This window comes from Ananas comosus, linkage group 10, assembly GCF_001540865.1.
Source record: "Ananas comosus cultivar F153 linkage group 10, ASM154086v1, whole genome shotgun sequence".
Lineage (NCBI taxonomy): Eukaryota > Viridiplantae > Streptophyta > Magnoliopsida > Poales > Bromeliaceae > Ananas > Ananas comosus.
In genome coordinates this window covers 10,556,856-10,577,229 of record NC_033630.1, presented here as the reverse complement: position 1 = coordinate 10,577,229, position 20,374 = coordinate 10,556,856, and the positions used below count along the sequence as shown (strand labels likewise).

General features: G+C 39.4%; 1 pseudogene; it reads left to right on the top strand.

Annotated features, from left to right (window-relative positions):
- Positions 1-8,805, top strand: part of LOC109716230 — a 14,060-nt pseudogene extending 5,255 nt beyond the window's left edge.

Below are 20,374 nucleotides of genomic sequence, written 5' to 3'. Positions count from 1 at the left end.
TATATATATATATATGCAATAAATATCATTCATGAAGAACGACTGTTTGAAATAATTGGTTGTGATCCTTGAGAACTTTTCACCAAAAGGTTGAGTGTTTGAACCAGTATAGCAAGAATTATGTTGCACTAATCTTCTTTGTAACAATTACAACACAGAGGATATGCACCAAATTAACCAGTCCTATAATCCCATGGGCGATAGCAAGGAATCTAAGCAACAGTAATATAGTAATTTTATGTCGACTTTTCGCAGCATGAAAATCATTGATTAGATGTTAAGGGATTCTTTTATAGCTTAATTAACTATTAGTATGAAGACTTTCTCCTTTAATATATCTAAAGAGTATTGCCACAAACTCCTCATGACAATATTTTCATATGTTGATGAATTAACAGTCATATTGTGAAGGTTCTTTTAATTGGAAAATATCACATAGGTTTGCTAATAATTATGTTAATAACAAAAAAAAAGAATAGTATGAATAGGCCAAAACAATTTCCATTACTTTAATGATCCTAATGATGTGTGCAACACACTTTTAACAGCTAGCATGTACTAGTATCTTTTAGAAGATTTGTGGAAAGGAAACTCTAGTATTTTTATAATCGCGCTGAGTTGAGCAACATTTTTTATATCCAACCGTTGCTTTGATGCCATGCAGTGTAAGAAAAGGGAAGGTTTGGTGAGAACAAGGATTACACTGAAAAAAAAAAAAAAGAAAAAAAAAAGAAAAAAAGAAAAAAGGAGAGAGAGAAAAACAAAAGTGCTACAGTAGTAAACAAAACCCAACAAACCACAAGACCCCTAACTCCTATCTCTTTTCCCATTCGTGGGTTTGAATTCTCCATCTTTCTATATTATAAAAAGGTTTAAAAAGGTTTGGAGACCCCTCAACTATTTGTATGCTATTTTAAAATTGATGTTTCAATTTTTTGATTTACATCTCTTCAATTTTCAAGTATTTAATTTGCTTTGAACCATTTTCTTTTCTTGTGTAAATTGAATTACACAATTAACGGTTATATTAGCGGTCAATCGTTAATAATTTTATTAGCTGAAATGGTATTTAGAAGAGTTAAATTTAATATCATTTAATTTTCCTGTATCATTGACATATCTTTAATTTTCAAGTATTTTGACCGTATAGCGTAGATCCCAAGTTCGAAACTTAGTTATATTTTAAATTTTCTAGCTGAATTAATTTCTAAAAAATAAACAAAGCAGGAAGCTTGCTACCTTTCTCTTTCGAAATAATAACAATAATAATAATAATAATTTTATTATCAGGAAAACTATTCAAAATAGCTAAATTTAAGCATGGAATCACCTTTAGACGTAAAAAAAATGTGTTAATTGATATAAATTAACTTAAACTAAAAAAAAAAAGAGTCTGGGTATGGTGCTTTTAAAAGCGCCGAGTATTTGGTGCTTATAAGTTTTTCACCGTTAGATCTATCTCTTTGATCAATTCCACCTTCTTAGATTATGCTATTCCACTAACCACTTACTCAGTTCTAGGAGATTACTATTATTTTAAAAAGCCAAAAATTTATAAGCATCAATAATTTACTACTTTTAAAAATAAAGGAGCTCAATTCAAAAAAGAAAAATAAAAAATCTTATTTTAGAGTACTAAGTGAAAATAAATAAGTAGAACGACCAATAATGCATGGGTGTCCACATACACATATTCACATAATTAAACAATTATTTTTCTACACACAAAACGTGGCTAAGATTAAGGGCATTATTAATTGTATTGTACCTTCATGCATGGTTCCGTGCATTATTCTTCGTTCCTAACAATTTAGAACTTCCTTGTTTGGTGAAAGCGACGGGCTTCTCGAAACCCTAATTCCCTGCCGTACTTAGTACTCTCTCTCTCTCTCTCTCTCTCTTTTCATTACCAAACTACATTTGTTTAATGGCTTAGTAATCCAAGTATGAGGAGAAAATTATAAGTAGCCATTATTTTATGTATGCTAATCTTTTCGATTCTAGATGTTTTCCTTATTTTGAAAGGTTGGTTATGTATTGTCATTGTTGTTGTGATTTGCTTGTTGTGATTAGGGACGAAAACGAGGCAGATCCGGAAATTTTTTTTTTTTCTTTTATGCGTCGGAGCTAATTCTGGGCAGATTGAGTTTTATTCAAAATTTTGTTATCACCAACTTACCGTTCCATTCAAAATAAATCAAGACGGGGGCGAGTTTTTGACAAATTTTTTTTGCAGATCGTGACGAATCAAGAAAAGAAAGAGCTAGATCGACTTCCATATCTCACTTACTTTCCTAGCAGATCATGCCAGATTTGCAATGTGTTCTTTTTTTTTCTTTGGCCCCCTCACTTACTCCCCCAATTGAGACAAATTGCGATGAATCAAGGAGAGGAAGAGCCTCCCACATCTTACTCTAATTTTTTAGCAGATGAGGACATATTCGAAGTACATATATATTTTTCCTATTTTTTAGCCGCTTTACTCCGCCATTCGAGGTGAATCGGAAATTCAATTGCATAATTATATCTGTTGCAATGGGCGCGCAAACAAAAACAAGAAAATGAAGAACACGAAATAGACAAAACACAAAACAATAAATAAAACAAACACAAAGGTTTACGTGAAAGACCCTTTGTAGAGGAAGAAAAAACACGGGCGTAGAATGTGAGAACTTTATCATAAAAAAAAGAGTACAAAGTTTGTAAGTACAACACGCTGTATCGCACGTAAGGCAAAAGAAGAAAGAAATTTCTTAATGGGATAGGATTATTGGAGTAAAGAAATAACTACTTACCTAGAGATAAGGATAGTCAAATATCTAGTTGATTTCAACTTTGAAATGTTGTTACAAAGATAAACAACTTATTTTGGATTTCATATTTCGAACTCATGTATATAAAAAACAGTTGTACAACTAATGAAAATATACTCTGCCATATACCTTATTTCCTTCTTATATGGTATCAGAGCCTACAAGCTCAAACGAGCAACTATTCCTACAATTATGGCAGAGGACTCAAGCAACTCTGAAATCTCAATTGTTGCCAAGTCCATTGTCCCTCTCAATCAAAACAATGCATTGGTCTCTATCAATGCAACCTCTCAACTTCCTATCAAATTATTTTCATCAAAATATTCATCCTAGCATGCCCAGTTCACATCTTTAGTTCTAGGATATGATCTAATGGGCTTCATTGATGGCTCACTATCTTGTCCTCCAAAACTATTATCTAAAAAATCAAATCCAGATTACACCCTATGGCTTCGACAAGATAAACTTTTGCTCCATGCCATCATCGCAATCGGTTTCTAAATCAATTATCCCTCTGATTGCATCTTCTTCTAGTTCACACGAGGCTTGGACAAAACTAAGAAAACTCTATGCAAATTGTTCTCGATCTCGAATTATGAGTCTCAAGGAGAAGCTTACGTCAACCTTCCATGACACCAAGCTTGTAAGTGAATATCTACAAACTTTAAAAGTGATTGCTGATGAATTGGCTCTTATTGGTGCTCTAGTTTCTCCTGATGACCTTATTATTCATACACTCAACGGCATAGGCTCGGATTTTAAAGAAATTGTAGCAGCAATTTGAGCTAGAAAAACTTATATCTCTTTTGAAAAGGTATATGAGAAGTTAGTTGAATATGAGGAGTTTCTTAAACGAGAAGCAACAAGATAAAGTTTCTGTAGTGACAGCAAATGCTACACACAAAGCCACCAACAGCATGCGAAGCAGAAGCTTCAATCACATGCAAGGCAAAAGGGAAACTTCAATCAGAACTCAATTTCTTCCACTACAACAGAATTAGGTTATAGGGACACATGTTTGGGACACTTTTGAGTAAGTGTCCCATTTATGCTAAAACTTAAAAGAAACATCTACTAATGCCTAAATATAAAGCCCAATCTAGCCAAGAATAAAAGATTACTCTACTCAACCCACCACACCCAGTCCATTTGGCCCGATGACAAACAGAAAAGAAAAAAAAATAAATCAATTACCATCTTTTCTTCTCTCTTCATTCAATCCACTGAAATTTTAGACGAAGAGCTTTTCCTGTCGTCCTCCTCCGCCACCGCAGCCAACGAGATAGAGTTTCGGCGGTTGCTAAATGCTTAAATAAGTGTTGGTAAATTAGCAGCACTCTTTTAGGTCATAGCGACACTCTTTAACTGTTACTATATACCTAGCGACCCCACATATAGCAACACTTTTTAAAGTGTTGGTAATTTTAGCTAGCAGCACTTTTTTGACATGTACCTACATTTAAAAGTGTCGCTATAGACCTTTTTTGTTGTAGTGTTCTTCCAACTTCAACCGTTCGTTTTCTAACTTTAACCGAAATTCCAATTTCCGCAGCAATTCTAACTCACAACACTGTCCTGGGTAGTACAATTCCTATAGAGGATTTAATCCTTCTCAAGTCACAAGTCAATTATGTTACCAACAAGGACATACCGCAAAGCAATGTTTTCAAAACAAACTGCTCTGTTTCATGAACCCATGATGGCAAATCATGTTTATTCTCAAAACAATTCTCCTCAAAGTTGGCTCGTGGACTCAACAACATCCCATCACGTGACGTCGGATTTAAACAACCTCTCATTACATTCAGACTATGAAGGACAAGATGAGATTATTGTTGCAGATGGTACAAGTTTGAATATCACTCACACAGGTTCTGCAAAACTAAACTCCTTCTCTAGTAGTTTCTTCTTAAATTATGTCCTTTGTGCTCACTCTATGAAAAATAACTTGATATCTGTGTTAAAATTTTGTAAAGCCAATAATACCTCCATTGAGTTCTTTCCATCCTTTTTTGTTGTGAAGCATTTGCACATGGGGGCGATTCTACTTCGAGGACCAAATAATAATGATGTGTATGAGTGGCCGAAGTTGAATGATTCTGTAGTACAACCTTTGGCTTTAGTTAGTGTGAAGGCTTCTATTTCATGTTGACACAAAAGACTTGGTCATCTTTCCTCCCGCATCCTTTAATTTCTTGTCAGGTCATTTTCTTTACCTATTTCATCTTTCGCAAATAATATTTCTTTATATGATTCATGTCAATGTAATAAAAGCCATAAACTTTCATTTGGTACATCATCTTTGTCAAGTCATAGCCCTTTAAATCTAATTTAAACTGATATTTGGGGACCTTCATGTATTTCCTCTATAGATGGGTTTAGATTTTACATAATTTTTGTTCATCAGTACAGCAAATATGTATGGTTCTGTCCAATGAAAAATAAATCTGATGTCTTTTCCATGTTTGTGAAGTTTAAAGCATTGGTAGAAAATCATTTAAAAACCTCTATTGTTTCAATTTATTCAGATGGTGGACGTGAATATCAAAAGTTAAAAAAATTTTTTGCTACGCATGGAATCTCACATTTTACAACTCTATCTCACACTCCCCAACATAACGGTTTAGTTAAACGTCGACATCGCCATCTAGTTGAAACAGGTTTAACGCTACTTCATCAAGCATCCATACCATTAAAATATTGGTCTTGTGCTTTCGAAACTGTAGTATATCTAATTAATAGGTTACCTACACCTATTCTTAATTTTAAACCTCCTTATATAGTCCTTTTTTGGTCATTCTCCTAACTATCTCAAAGTATGTATTTTTGGTTGTGTCTACTATCCATGGCTACGTCTATACAACACTAATAAACTTGAGCCAAAGTTTCGTCCTTGCCTTTTCTTAGGGTATTCCAGTTCCCAGAGTGCCTATAAGTATTTAGACCGATTCACAAATCAGCTTTATATTTCTTGCCATATTGTACTTGATGAGAGTCGCTTTCCTTATACTACTGATGATTCCATTTCTAAAAGAAGAAATCCCGCCACCACTGATACTCGGTCTCATCTATCTATGGAACTCACTTATTTTTCAATGCCACTCATGCATCCATCTTCCTATCAAGCAAACAGCTAATTTAGCAAAAGAGATTCAGCTTTTCTCAGTGTGGAAGCATCAACCTCTCCTCCTACACACCAGCCCTCTAAACCCCGTTTTAGTGCAACTTCTCCTACTCCTTCTCCATTGAATTTTCATCCTACCCATGGTACTTCCTCTAATGACAGCACAAGTCCTCCTATATCTATTTCTCAAAACCTTCATCATCCACCTTTAAAACAATGTACACACCCTATGGTTACAAGGCCTCAGAATAATATATTCAAACCTAAACGAGTTTTTGATACTACAAAGCATCCTTTACCTCGATCTCTTGGACCCTCTTGTCTTACAAGCCCTTCAAGATCCAAAATGGCGAGCTACTATGGTAGAGAAGTTTAATGCTCTTATCCGCTATGGAACATGGGAACTTGTGCCATCCTAACCTTATCAATATAGTAGGTGTTTCGAATCAAACATCACTCAGATAGAACCATTGATCGCTATAAAGCAAGATTAGTAGCCAAGGGCTTTCACCAACGACCTAGGGTTGATTTTACACAAACATTTAGCCATGTTGTTAAACCCACTACTATTCGAATTATACTCAGTCTAGCATTATCCAAAGGTTGGCCACTGAGACAACTTGATATCAACAATGTATTTCTTCACGGAACATTGTCGGAGGAGGTATATATGATTCAACCCCCAGGTTTTATTGATGCAAATAATCCATCTCATGTGTGTAGGCTACAAAAAGCTCTATATGATCTCAAGTAAGCCCCTCGCGCGTGGTATCGGGAGTTGCACTCCTTTCTAATTTCAAATGGGTTCGCAAATTCTAAATGTGACGCATCATTATTCACCTATTTAGCTCATGGAATTTGTGCTTATCTGCCCATCTATGTTGATGATATCGTTTTCGCAGGAAATAATAACTTCTTTAGGGGTCAGTTCATTAAGACCTTATCCTATTATTTCTCTATCAAGGATTTAGGGGCTTTAAACTATTTCCTTTGTGTTGATGTACTTTCTATACCAAATGGTTTATTTCTCTCATAGCACAAATACATCAGAGATCTTCTAGAGCGTACTAATATGAGCAGTGCGAAGGAAGCTGTAATTAATTGGTACACCTCTATCATCATCCTTATAAGGATATCCACCATATCTATTTTTCCTTCACATTTCTTTTCCAAATCTGTCACATCGCAAAATTGTCGACGAATCAAAGGTCCAAAATCGAAGTCGATTAGCAAATTTGGAGGCACATCTAACAATATCCCTAGCTATGATAAGAGCATTATACATTTGTACTAACTCATTTGGTAGTTGGTCTTGTTAGAAAAACCGCAAAGAAAATCTGATTGTGATTAATTATCTAACTAATTTTATGATAAAGATAAAATCAAACTTACATATAAAAGTTAAAATCCAAGTAAATAATTTAACTAATCCGGAAGCGTGCGTAGCACTGCCCTAAGGCATATTTTGGTCCTTCGTGCGGGATTAACCGGAAACACCGTCCTAAGGTACGACCAGAATTCTTCCTCCTACGAGCACGAATGCGGAAGATATTGACGGAGACTCTTTCAACACCCACGATAAAGAGATCAAGTAAAATAAAATTGAAATTAAATAAAAAATTCTTTTCTCTCATTTTTCATTGTTTTACTTTTTCTTCTCTCTACAATGTTCATCTTTTTGAACAATTGAAAAGGTACTATAAATAGGGATGTGGATGGAACGTTGGAATCAAAGCCAACGTTCTACACTACAACAAAAACGGTCTATAGCGACACTTTTAAATGTCGGTACAAGTCAAAAAAAGTGCTGCTGGCTAAATTACCGATACTTCTAAAAAGTGTTGCTATATATGGGGTCGCTAGATATATAGTGACAGTTAAAAAGTGTCGCTATAACCTGAAAAGCGTGCTGCTAATTTAACAACACTTATTTAAGTATCTAGCAACTGCCGGAACTCTCACTACAAGAAAATGGAGCTCTACCGACGCTTTTTTAGGGATGCTTTATTAAAGTGCCGGCAAATCCCAATTTATCTCCTAAATTATCGATGCTTACCCAAAGCGTCGATGAGATGAAATTTTGGGCGCTGAAATAACTTCCCGCGAAACGCTATGCCCGCGAAACGCCCGCATAGCGCGAAATAATAGCGCCAAAAGTGATAAAAAAAAGCCCTAAACCTCATATTAGTTCTATTTTCATATTTCCTCTGTCACTAAAATGCCTTTTTCCATTCCCATCTTCCTTCACAGGTAAAGAAAAAAGTCCTCGATCTCCCGCCTCCATCGCTACGCCCTTTCCCGCCTCTGCCGCCGCTCCCACTTCTCTGCCCAATCCCAACGCCACTTCGTCTAGGACGCCGCGCCCAGCTCCTCACCCGCGCCCACTCCTTCTCCCTTTCCCCCGCCTTCACCCTCGCCCACTCCGCCATCGCAGAGGCCCACCTCGCCACTGCCCTCGACGCCCGTGATGCCGTGCCCCACATCTTGAAGGCCCTCGCCCTCGACCTCCTCGGCCACCACCCCCCCCATGCTCCGATCCCTCGACGCTGCCCTCTCCTACCTGCCACCAAATCCCTTTCCCCTAGCGAGCGTGGCGACGCCCTCTTCAAGTGCGCCGGGATCCAGCTCGCCCTCAACCACCACCGCTGCCTCGACGCAGCCCTCGCCGACCTCCTCGACACCGCACGCCTTAGCCACGACAACGCTAAGGCCTTCGCCCTCCTCGGCGAGTGCTACGAGCGCAAGGGATCCGTCGGGGCTGCACGGAGCACCTTCGACCCTGCCATTTGGATCAACGCTTGCTTGGAATTGGCTCAGCAGGACCTGCAGAGGTTATCCGGATCCAGAGGCAAAGACACGAGCAGCTGAGTAAGGGTTTTCTTCCCCTGTCCCTCTCCCTTTTTCTTATTTTTGTTCCATTTCGCGTAGGGTTTTTGAAAGTTGGATTGTTCAATTTCTCTTTCGATTTCTTTACAGGACAAGAAGGCCCCATAGCTCAAGCTCTCTTCAATCTCATTATTGAGGACATGAGATCCGGTCCATCCACGGTTCGAATACCAGCCCCTTACTGAACCGAGCCTCTTCTTATAGGAATTTCCATTGACAACTCGTGATGCTGCTTTTACTCTCTCAACTGCCAAAGTTGTTCTTGGTATGTAGATTGGGACATTGGATTGCAAACTATTACTGTAAAAATACTATTATGTTACTACAAAAGTTATTTCTTATTTGTAACTTGATGCAGCTTTTGTCCTCATTCGTATGCTCCAAAATTTTTTTTGGTTTCTAAAACATCTTACTTTGCTTCTTTTTGGCATAAAATGTTTAGATAGTACAAACTCTAAAAAAATAAAGTCTGATGGAATTTGTTGGACTGATCTGACGGTTTGTGTGGTCTTAGATGCTTGACGTTTGTTAGCAGATGCCCATAGTAGAATTCTTTTGAATTCCCACATAAGGTTAATTATTTGATTGATTCTTCCATCATATGTCATTCCAATCTTAGCAAGTTGCAGGTACTGATTGCAGAAATTTTTGTTTTGTTCTACCAACTCATTAGCCACCACCTTATTAGGAAAGTGCTTAATTGAATTAATATGCTTGAAGTCCTTTTTCCATTGTTCAACAATGTCCTTTGATAGAATTTCAACCACACCTTGATAATTTAGCACCGAGAGCACATGCCTACTTGAAATATCCTTGAATTAAAATAGCAACAAAATATAGCTAAATTCAAACTCATTTTCACTGTAAAGAACCTCATAGCTCTTTTGCTATAAGGCTAAACCATCTTTCATTCTTGTATGGTCTATTACCTCAAAGAAGGATACTAATCCATCAACTTTCACTAGCGAAGGAGTGCAATAGGTCAAAGTCTTGATCTCTTCTTGGAAAGTTAAACATTTCCAATATTGTGTAAACCTTGCATAATTGCTGCTTCATGTAAAATTGCATTACTAATTGAAGGCCCATACTCTATATGCACATGAGAAAAAAGATCTAATTTTTTTAGTTTGTAGTGTTTTAATATAGTGAGCTCTTTTTGTCAAAAAAATTACTTTGATATATCCTATAAAATATATTTGTCACCTAAGAAATGTTGTTGGTTGATATTTTTATGAAAACAAGATAACTTAGCATTTTTTTTCTTTGGTACTTTTCTAAAAATCCTATATTGCCCTTAAATTTTGTTTGATACGTGAAGCTATCCATACAATTAGTGTTTAATTCTAGATAAGCTCTATCATGTCAAACATTTGATTCACAAGTAATATTAGACTGCTAAATAATAGTTTTAAATATTTTAGGAATACAATTATTCCTAACCAACACCATCAGCATTGTTACCGGCTCGACAAGCTCATTGGTAATAGTTAATCAAAGCGAAAGTTTTGGATAAAGAGCTTCAAAATTCTATAGTGAGGAGAGCAAGATCTTCTTGGTATGGTAAAGCTTATTATTTTGCATATTTTTTTGTATTTTTCTTCAATTTTGTAGTATTGTTTTCCTCTTTATTGACATAGGAAGTCGTAAAATTTCTTAATTTTAATTTGCAAATAAAGTATGATCTTTCTTTGTTATTAATTCTTTTCTTGTATTGGTTGTAGATGAATTCCTTTCATAATTGTAATTGAATTTAAAATAACCATATAATTAATAATCACGGCAAATTAAATTATGAGAATTATCATTTATAATTATGGATTCTAACTGATTTGTTATTTTTAAATTAATTTGCATATTTTTGGAAGTAAGTGTGTTAATTGAAGTGCTAAATTTTTTAGTAAGAAGTATTAGTGTCTACTCTAACTAAATATGAAGTTTAGAACAGTCCATTATTTATGATTTTTGTTGTTGGGTCTCAATTTTATAAAGTTAAACGTCCCTTTCTACTCTAATGTTTATAGTTGAGGCTGAAGTTCTTGTTCCTTATTTTACCTTTTTTTTTTAACATATGGGTTATAATCATACAAATTGTGATACAATGGACAAAAGTTGGATAAGTAAGCCGAGAAATGATAATGCGTACATTGATGGTGTTAGAAATTTTATTAAATTTGCTATGAAAAAATCATCGATAAATGGTAAGGTCTTATGCCCATGTCGAAAGTGTTACAATAATTCTTCTTTTGTTCCAGAACTTGTCGAAGTGCATTTAGTGTGGAACGGTTTTTTATTAGGTTACAATGTTTGGGTATTTCATGGAGAGTCATTTGTGACATCTCCAAGTGAAATCGAATGCACTTCATTTGCTCCAAGGTCTACTAATGCACAAGAAAGTAGTTCAAGACAGGATGGTCTAGGAGGATTGCTACAAGATGTCTTTGGAATTGTGGGTACTAATTTGAATAATGAACAAGTAATGAATGAGACTATTCCTAATAATTTAGAAGAATGTAATGACGAGGCGTATGCTACCAGATTTCTTGGCGAGCAAAATTTTAATGAGCGGTCAATGCATTCATCACCTAGTGAAACAATCCGATATAAAAGCTTGGTGAAAGATTGTGATCAAGAATTATATCCAGGTTATAAAAAGTTTTCCAAGATATCATTCATTCTCCGTTTATTCCACCTCAAATGCTTAAACGGGTGGTCCGGAAAATCTTTTACAATGTTGATTCAATTATTAAAGGATTCATTTCCTGAAGGCACCTCTTTGCCGTCACCTTATTATTCACTTAGCATCGGAGGCCAAGTTAGGTGGTCCTGTACATTACAGATGGATGTATCCCATTGAAAGGTGAGAAATTTAAATCTAAGTAATATATGTATCATTACTTTATATATTTGACCAATTTATTACTAGACTAAGCAAATTAACAACATATTTGTAATATACCGAACTTCTAATTCATGAAGTCACGATGTATGTTAGCTTAAAAAGCCGTTGGAATCATTCCGGCGAAGTTCGGGAGCATTCGGGTGCTTCGGTGCGCATAGGGCGCGAAAACGAGACCCGAAAGGCTATTTTGGACCATGGACTAAATCCGGCATTAGCGTGGATAAAAAGATGATGAAAACATGCATGAAAATATGTTTGGAGAGTCTCGGTTCGATTTGAAACAAATCGGATGTCAAACGAGCGAAAACGGTGAAAAAGCTGAAAATTGGCTTAATCCTGAAAAAAAAAGGCTGTGTACCGGTGACAGGATTTCGTGTACCGGTACGCAGTGTAAGATCCGAGAAGATGGCTCTCGGGTTTGGCTGTTGCGCGAGTCGTGTACCGGTGACACCAGCCCGTGTATCGGTACGCTGTGGACCCGACAGCAAAAATTAGTCTGCTGCAAATAAAAATAGTTGGGAGGCTTATTTGCAATTGTGGCACATCCCATATGTTCCCAAACACTCCTTCACAGCAGCAAACACCTCTCTCCCTTATTTCTTCTCCCTTTCTCTCTCTAAAAGCTCTCCACCAAAGCTTAAAGAGACGGAGAAAAAGATCTTGAAGGTGGATTTTGAGGGTTTTGGAGGATCAAGAAGCTCTCCTTCATGGTGGACTTGGAAGAGCTTAGGCTAAGGTGAGTTATTTCGCAAGAATACTTCTAGGGTTTAGATTTATATCCTAAGATTTAGTGTTTTGGACTTCTTGTAAGACTGGAACCTCTCTAGAGGCTTGAGCTCCATGAAAATCTATGGAAGCTTAGGGTGCTCTCATGGTGATCACCTAGGGTTTGTGTTAGATACCTTAGGGTTGGTCCAATTAGGTTGGAGATGATATTAGAGAGCTTCTTGGGTGGTTCTAAGCTTAATTATGCTTAGCAACAAGATCAATCCCAAGAAATCTCATTATGGCATTGTTAGGGCACCAAATTTGGAAATTTTGCCTCCGGGTGTTTTCGAGGTAAATTGACCTTGTAGAAACCTAATTGGGGGTATAACGAACGCGTTGGTGCGCTCGGTTCGACAATCCGACGAGTGTACCCGAAGTTATTGACGAAACGGTCTGTTTTGGTACAGATAGCCGCAGCACGCGGGATAGACGCCCAAAAATCATGAAAATGGATCTGGAGCATCGTGGTAACGGGGAATAAACTCCCGAATAGACGGATCGCGGATTGGTGGCCGTTCGGGTGGTCGCACAAGAGTTCGGGCCAAACCAGATCACGGGTGCCGCGGGAGGCCGATTGCAAGTGACTACAAGCAATCGGAAAGCGATTTGAGGTGGGTTGTGCTTACCGAAGCGACTAGGTCGCCTTCATGCTAAAGTGTAGTGTGTTTCACTATTGATGCATGATAAGAATGTTAAGTAAGAATGCATAATAAGAATGCTAAGTAAGAATGTACCATAATGATGCTAATAAATGCATATAATGATATGAGCTAGATGCTAAGTAAATGTATGTGAAGTATGCTAATGAATGCAAGAGCTAAACGCTAAAGGAGTATGTAAGACATATGCTAGATAAATGCATGAGTTAAATGCCAAGTAACATGAACTAGATGCATGTTTTAGAAATGGATGCATAATTGAAATGCTAATAAAGAATGCATGTGATATGTGCCAAGTAATGAAAATGACAAGATAAGAATGCTAAGTAAATGCATTGAATGATGTTAGCTAAAGGCATGAGATAAATGGCATTGCATGCTAACATAAAGTAGAAAGCATGCTAGTGATAATGCATAATGATAAGATAAGAATGCTAAGTATAGGATATGTGTAAGTGGACATAAATGCACCTATAGATCGAGTGGCATTGAACCTAGTGTCAAGGACATAGATTAAACAAGAGTAATAATGAACCTAGTGTCATTGAACATAGGTTATTCACGAGTGGTATGTCAAGTATGATTCCTAGGTGTGGACAACTAGGAAAACAAGAACATGAGTGGCATTGAACCTAGAGTCAAATGAACCTAGGTGATTAAAAATATTGAACCTAGAGTCAATGAACCTAGGCTAAGAAGATAATAACATTGAACCTAATGTATTAACTTAGGTTGAGTAAAGACTTGGACCTAGATAGGTCGATAACATAGGGTGAGACCAACCCTTGAGTTATGTAAAGTGGATTCCGAAATCCCTGCTGCGAGTGCAGCGGTTGCTAGTGCAGCATACAAGCTCGATAGTTCTTGGCCGCGGGTGCATGTGGCATATTTCTCTCCCACCGGAAGAACTTCGAGACTTGTTATTGAGCAAGAATCATGAGCGCTAGGGTGCATGTGGCATGTTCCTCTCCCTATCGGGGATCTCAGCTGCGGGTGCATGCGGCATGTTCCTCTCCCACCGGGAGATCCCTGACCACGAGTGTACGCAGCTCTGGGCGACCCGTTGGGCGATGTGGTTTGCGATTGAAGGCTGAGGTGCATGTGAGAGTTCCTTCACCTCGAGCCGGACAGAGCGCGGACTATCCGCAGTTGATTGACTCAAGACCGAGTTGGACAGCATAGTTGGCTAAGGTAAAGTAACCTTAGGAAAGAAAGGCTAATGTGTATAATATTACTAAGGTATGAGTACCCTTAGCAAAGTATAAAGAATAAAAAATAAAGAATAAGAAAAGGCTAATGCTAAAGAATGGCAAGTAATAAAGAATAAAGAAAGGCAAATGCTAAAGAATAGCTAGTAAAGTAAAGAATGACTAAAAGTAAAGAATGGATAAGAATAAAGTGTAGAAGCAATTAATCTACTTATATGAGTTGCATAATGTACATGATGCATGTTGTGAGACAAAAGCATGGTAACGTTAGTTGCATGATTTATGATTTTACATCTATCTATTGGACTAACATGTTGTTTGCCTCCTTTGGACCTGATGGTCGAGCTCTTCCCTTGGGTGGCCGTACCCACTGGGAACCATGGAGTTGGTTCTCACCCCACGTTGTTTTGGGGTGTTACAGGTTCACACGCGAGCGGCGCGGCGGCGCGAGGAAAGGGCGTAGCTCCGTAGTTAGCGCCCTACCATTGAGACCAGATAGCAGCACCCTGAGTCGGCTTCTTAGGGGTATAAAATGCAAAGAACCAAGAGTATGATAATTATAAGAACAATATTGTAATAACTATGTTAAAACTAGATTGTATTTGGAAGTAGAAATCATGGAATCAAATGTGATGTAATCTAAGAATATAATTTGTAATGTAAAATATAATATGTGAGATGAATGTTTGTAATAGCAAGTAGAATTATGTTTTGATACTTCCTTATGCAATCTTTGGTTGAAATATGTTCCTGGTTGGAACTTCGTACATTGTATTGATTGCGACGCCTTGAATGTACAAGGGAGACTCTGTCCGCGGTACAGGAGAAACCCTGTCCGTTCGGCGGTCTGTTGGCGTGCCCGAAACCGACCAAATAGGCGGGCTCGGGGCGTGACAGATAAGATGGTATCAAAGCATAAAAAGAACCTAAAAAGAACATAAAAGAGTATAAAGAAAATGGTTTAGCTTGACCTAGGAGACCCTAGGATAGTAAACCATAGGAGATTAAGGCTCGTGAGAGACGAGGACTTGTGACTTGTGGCGAAAGGATAATGGATTGGGTTATGTTGTAAACCTCTAAAAAAGAGATTAGAGGTAAATTCAAGGTGTGGTTTATTCTCAACCGAGTGTGTTCATGTTGGCTGTACGACAACATGAAACCGAGTGATGAGAATAGACGCCCTTGTATGACTTTCGCCCGATTTGAGTCAATGTTAAATGTTTCGTACTCGACCTCGAAGGTTGAGAATTAATCGTGTTGTCATGTTTCAGGGAATGATGGCACCGCGTAGGCGATCTTCGGCTAGATCGACGCGGGATAGGACAAGTGATGTCCCTGAGCAATCCGGAGCGAGAGGAGGCTCGGAGCTCCGCGAACAGTTGGGAGTGCTTGTGGGCGTAGTGCAGCGTCAGTAGGAGGCTACCATGCGCCAGGAAGAATGGATCAAGAGACTCCAGGAGACCGTGGAGCAGCTAGTGGCTGCGCCAGTTGCGGCTCGTCGAGGATGGGCGGGGCTTGCGGCAGAGATGGTTCCGTCGGGGTCGGGCGATCCGACTCCTGAAAGTGCATTGGTGGAGGCGGAGAAAGAGCGGGCTTTGGCGGCCCTCATGACCTTCAAGAAGTTTGATCCGCCTACCTTCGATGGAGAGAATGTCGATCCCTAGATTGTGGATATGTGGATTGACTCCATGGAAACGCTCTTCGAGGAGCTGTACACATTGGAGCGGGACAAGGTGCCCCTAGCCGTGCATTGCTTGAAGCAATCGGCGAAGGTGTGATGGAAAGGCATTCGGGGGAACCAATCGCCTAGTCTTCCTCCTATGGCATGGGATGAGTTTCGGGGATTGGTATTCTCAGCTTACTTCCCCGACAGTGAAAAGAGAAGGCTTAAGGACAGGTTCAGGAAGCTGCGTCAAGGAGACCGCTCAGTGCGGGAGTACGAACGGGAGTTCTCCCGTATCGTGGGATGCGTCCCGGATGTGGTACGGGATGACAAGGATATGACCGATTGGTTCTTACATGGACTTCGACCAGATATTTACGAGAAGGTGCAAATCCTTAAGCTCACAACCTTCACGAAGGTGTTGGATTGAGCATTGTGGGCAGAGCATGGCGAGGCTTTCGTGCATGAGGAGCGCGAATCTCATAAGTATGAGTGGGGAGGGGTGAGGCCACTATCGAACAGTTCGGGTGGGCAGTCAAGTTCTAGGCGCCACTCAAAGTCGTCCTCTACTCGATCCTCCCCAGGCTGTGTGATTTGTGGTGGTACCCACCAGGCGTGGCGGTGTGCGCTGCGTGATGGAAGATGTATCCGTTGTGGGCAGCCAAGCCATATGCGGGATGAGTGTCTGCAAAGTGATAGCCGAGCCTTGGCGTTGGCGACGGATTTTTCCTCTCCGGGACCGCCGGTGGGTCTGCCACCTGCGGCACGGTCGGGAGAGCGAGCGATGACAATGATGCAACCGAGGGGTTCGCGGCGGGCGCCAAGTGGCCATGGACACGCGACCCGGGATATGGGAACTGCTGCTGACGACGTCGTGGCAGGTATGAGTTATTAATGCAGTTATGTGTTTCTGCATGATATAAAGTGGTGCATTGCATGCATGGAGCATATAGTCACTTACTACTATATGTGTAAGTATAGTAGGGACCAAGGGGACGGGTAAATGTGGATACCCGGGCCTGCTTGTGTTGTGAGAGCGTAGTACCTGCCGGTGTAGGTAGCGAGCTATGTGGCACTAGCGAGTTGCTAGTGATGGTCTGGTGATGAGACTCGTAGTAGAGATGAAAATGATGGACCAACTCGCAAAGCAATGTGTGTAGCAAATTGCGAGAGTTGAGTTATGACGCTGATGGATACTCGAGTAGTCCGAGTATTCCAGATGTTGTTTCGGTAGATCGAACAGTAAAAGTGAATCACTGTTGAGAGAATGGTTGGTTAGTACCCAAGTTTGGCCTGTGGGCCTAGTTGTACCTCAATGTGAGGTAGGAGAATGTGCTTAGTGGACGATACGCGGGGGTAAGATTGCCCAAAATCGAGACTTAGTGTGGAATGCTGTAGTAGCATACGACGCCCGAGTACAGGTACTCGTGGAGTGCGAATATGGATCGGCAGAGTGAGTTTGTTGGCAGTAGCACTTGGGCATTGCCAAGTGTGAAGCGTGCCATGGATCACTCGTGGGGCTGGTGGCTCGCACTAGGTGCATAGGAGTCGGTAGTGACACAGATTGCTCGATAGAGCGTGTAATGCGATTGAGAGAATGCTGAGAGTACGATTGTGACACAACCCGAGAATTTAATGCGGTTTGGGGTCTTGGTTGCTCCTAGTTGGAGTGTGTGCGAATTCCCAAGTGAGAATTTTGCCCCGATTATGATTGGGTCTACGCTTGCGAGTGAGAGACGCTGCGCGTATGTTAAGACAGGTTTAGGCTGTAGGCCTACGTAGTATTGGTGGCCCTTGGTCCACCAACGAAAATCGAGGAAAGTGATTTGGCGAGTAGCCTTATCGGGGAGTTAGTTCACGAACGACGTGTTCGTGTGAGTCGTTGCGAAAGTGGTATGATGTTGACCGTGGCATATGGTATCAAGTAATGAGGTGCTCTTGGTGAGGCCTTGAGCTAATAGCAAGCCACGTGGAATTTGAGGATTGAAAGTGGGGATGTGCCGAAGTGGGCCATCTCACATTAGAGCAAAATGTCGGTGCGGAATTAGAGCACTTACGATGAAGCGATGCACCGATGATATTGCTTTTAGGCAATGTCGGTGATTGATTTGGAACGCATTCCCTGAAGGGGAAGTAAATGCAAAGAAGGTTTCTTGCATGCCAAATATTAAAGACACCAGAATAGAACGTCACCTAAAAAATGTCGTCTAAAATATCTTTTGTTGTGGTGGTATATTAGCTGCATGCAGTGAAAAACTTCATACAAATTAAGGTGCACACTAATCAAATGACCAAAATAATTTCTTTCATTGTGTAACATCATAGAGCAATACTAGGGTTATAACTCAAAATGAGTTGTAAATTAAACCTACAACACTGTCCAAAAACTAATTTTTATATGATAGACACACCTCAATAGTTGACAATATTTTATTTCTCACATGATGTGACAAGTAAAACATTCCTACACATTGGATGAGTGGGATGTAAGATCTACACCCCAGATAGAGTGTAACAGTAGTATTTGCCGTTCCAAAATTCTTTGATCAATACTACTCTTTAGATTCAAATTCAAATCTATACTTTAAAAATTCAGCACAGGGGATAATTGGACCGTTGAATGTAGTGAGCTAATAACGAAACCCTCACTATCAAGATACTAATCTCACTAGTAAACAAATGTGATGTATCTAAATTATCCACAACCAAGATATACAAGATTGAAGTAAATAAAGTTGAAAGAAAAATATCCAAGCACAATCACAACAACACAAGAGGATTTACGTGGTTCACCCAAACCGAGCTACATCTACGGGCATGGAGAGATCAAATCCACTATCCAATGAGAAGATTACAATATGTGGTTAGAGATTACCACTCTATTACAATGGGCTTGCAACCTTCTAATTGGAAAAAATACTTCTTGCTACATCTTCATCTAAGCACCCTCCGAATCCGCGAAACGCGCTTCGAAATGCCTCTTAGAATTCCTTCAATCAATCTTGGAAGATTTGAATCAAGCAAGAATGTAGGAATCTGGTACTCGCCCCAATACTGGATTTTGAGAATCCGTAACCCGCTTCGATACTGACTGTTGTTGATCCGGTACCAATTGTTCGGATTCCACAACGGAAGCGTCGAATCGAATTTTTACTATAAATCCATCTCCTCAGCAAAAGCTAATACAATCACAAAAGTGAGAAAAATCAAAACAGAAAATATGTGAATAAAATAAGATTCATTAAATAAGAGAAGATTACACATGATTCCTCTTCTGCATAAAGTAGCTAGAACCCGAGCTCTCTTTCTTGAATCTCTTCCACCATTCTCTCGTCTTCTATAAACCCACAAAGAAGACAACTCCCTCTCTTTCTCTCTCACATGCACCCGTATACTAGGTGCATGCAATCATTACTTTCTCTCTCCTGGTACGATTTCACCTAAGAAGACATTCTCTCTCACCAACTCTCTGCTCAAAAGCATCTCATCAAGAGCTATTTATAAAGCTCCACCAAAACGTACCACAATCCTAATATATTTAGAATTCCTACTCTAATAAATATCTAAATCTTAATTGATTTATCTCCAATAGTGTCACGCCCCGGATTGCTCGTTTCTCCAGGCACGCCGACAAATCCGCCGCATACAAAGAAAATTTTTCTGTATACGAAGCGATAACTGTACATGTACCTGAAATTATACAAAACTACAACTAGTAGTATAGAGCTGCTAAACTAAATGGCATATATAAATAACATTAGGTTCACTATACATACATAGTCTCCAGATACAAAGCACTCGCTCGAGCAAGGATATAACATCAGTATGTATAAGCATAAAAAATCAACACTACCTGTAGCTGGTATAACTCTAGATCAGCAGCCAAAACAGGAAGAGATCTAACTCACGACTCCCTTTCCACGATCCGTATCAGCAACAGTAGCAGCCGGAGAAGAAGGCTCTGCAAAAAGGGCAACAACTAGGTGTGAGAACTACTACAAAAAGAAGTAGTCCTCAGTGGGTACCGCTACCGACCTCAACGGCTCACCCACTAAGTCTACAGAAGTATACTCAAAGATAGTAAAGGAAGCTGAAACAATTCTACAGCTATATACCACTATACTTGTAACAAAGTGAATTCTCGAAATCCGAGAGTTACGCTTCGTCCAGGATCGACTAATAGTCGAGTGAGTACCCCTCGAAAAAGCTAGGGATGCACGAAACCCAAAAAGTGCATTGGAATGGAGTCCGCGAGAGCAAAGATGCAAAATCTGCATCTTAAGCAGATTTGCTCTCGGGGACCGGTATTTGGCGGGGAGAGACCGGTCCCATCGGCTGAGGGTTGCGGGGTTGC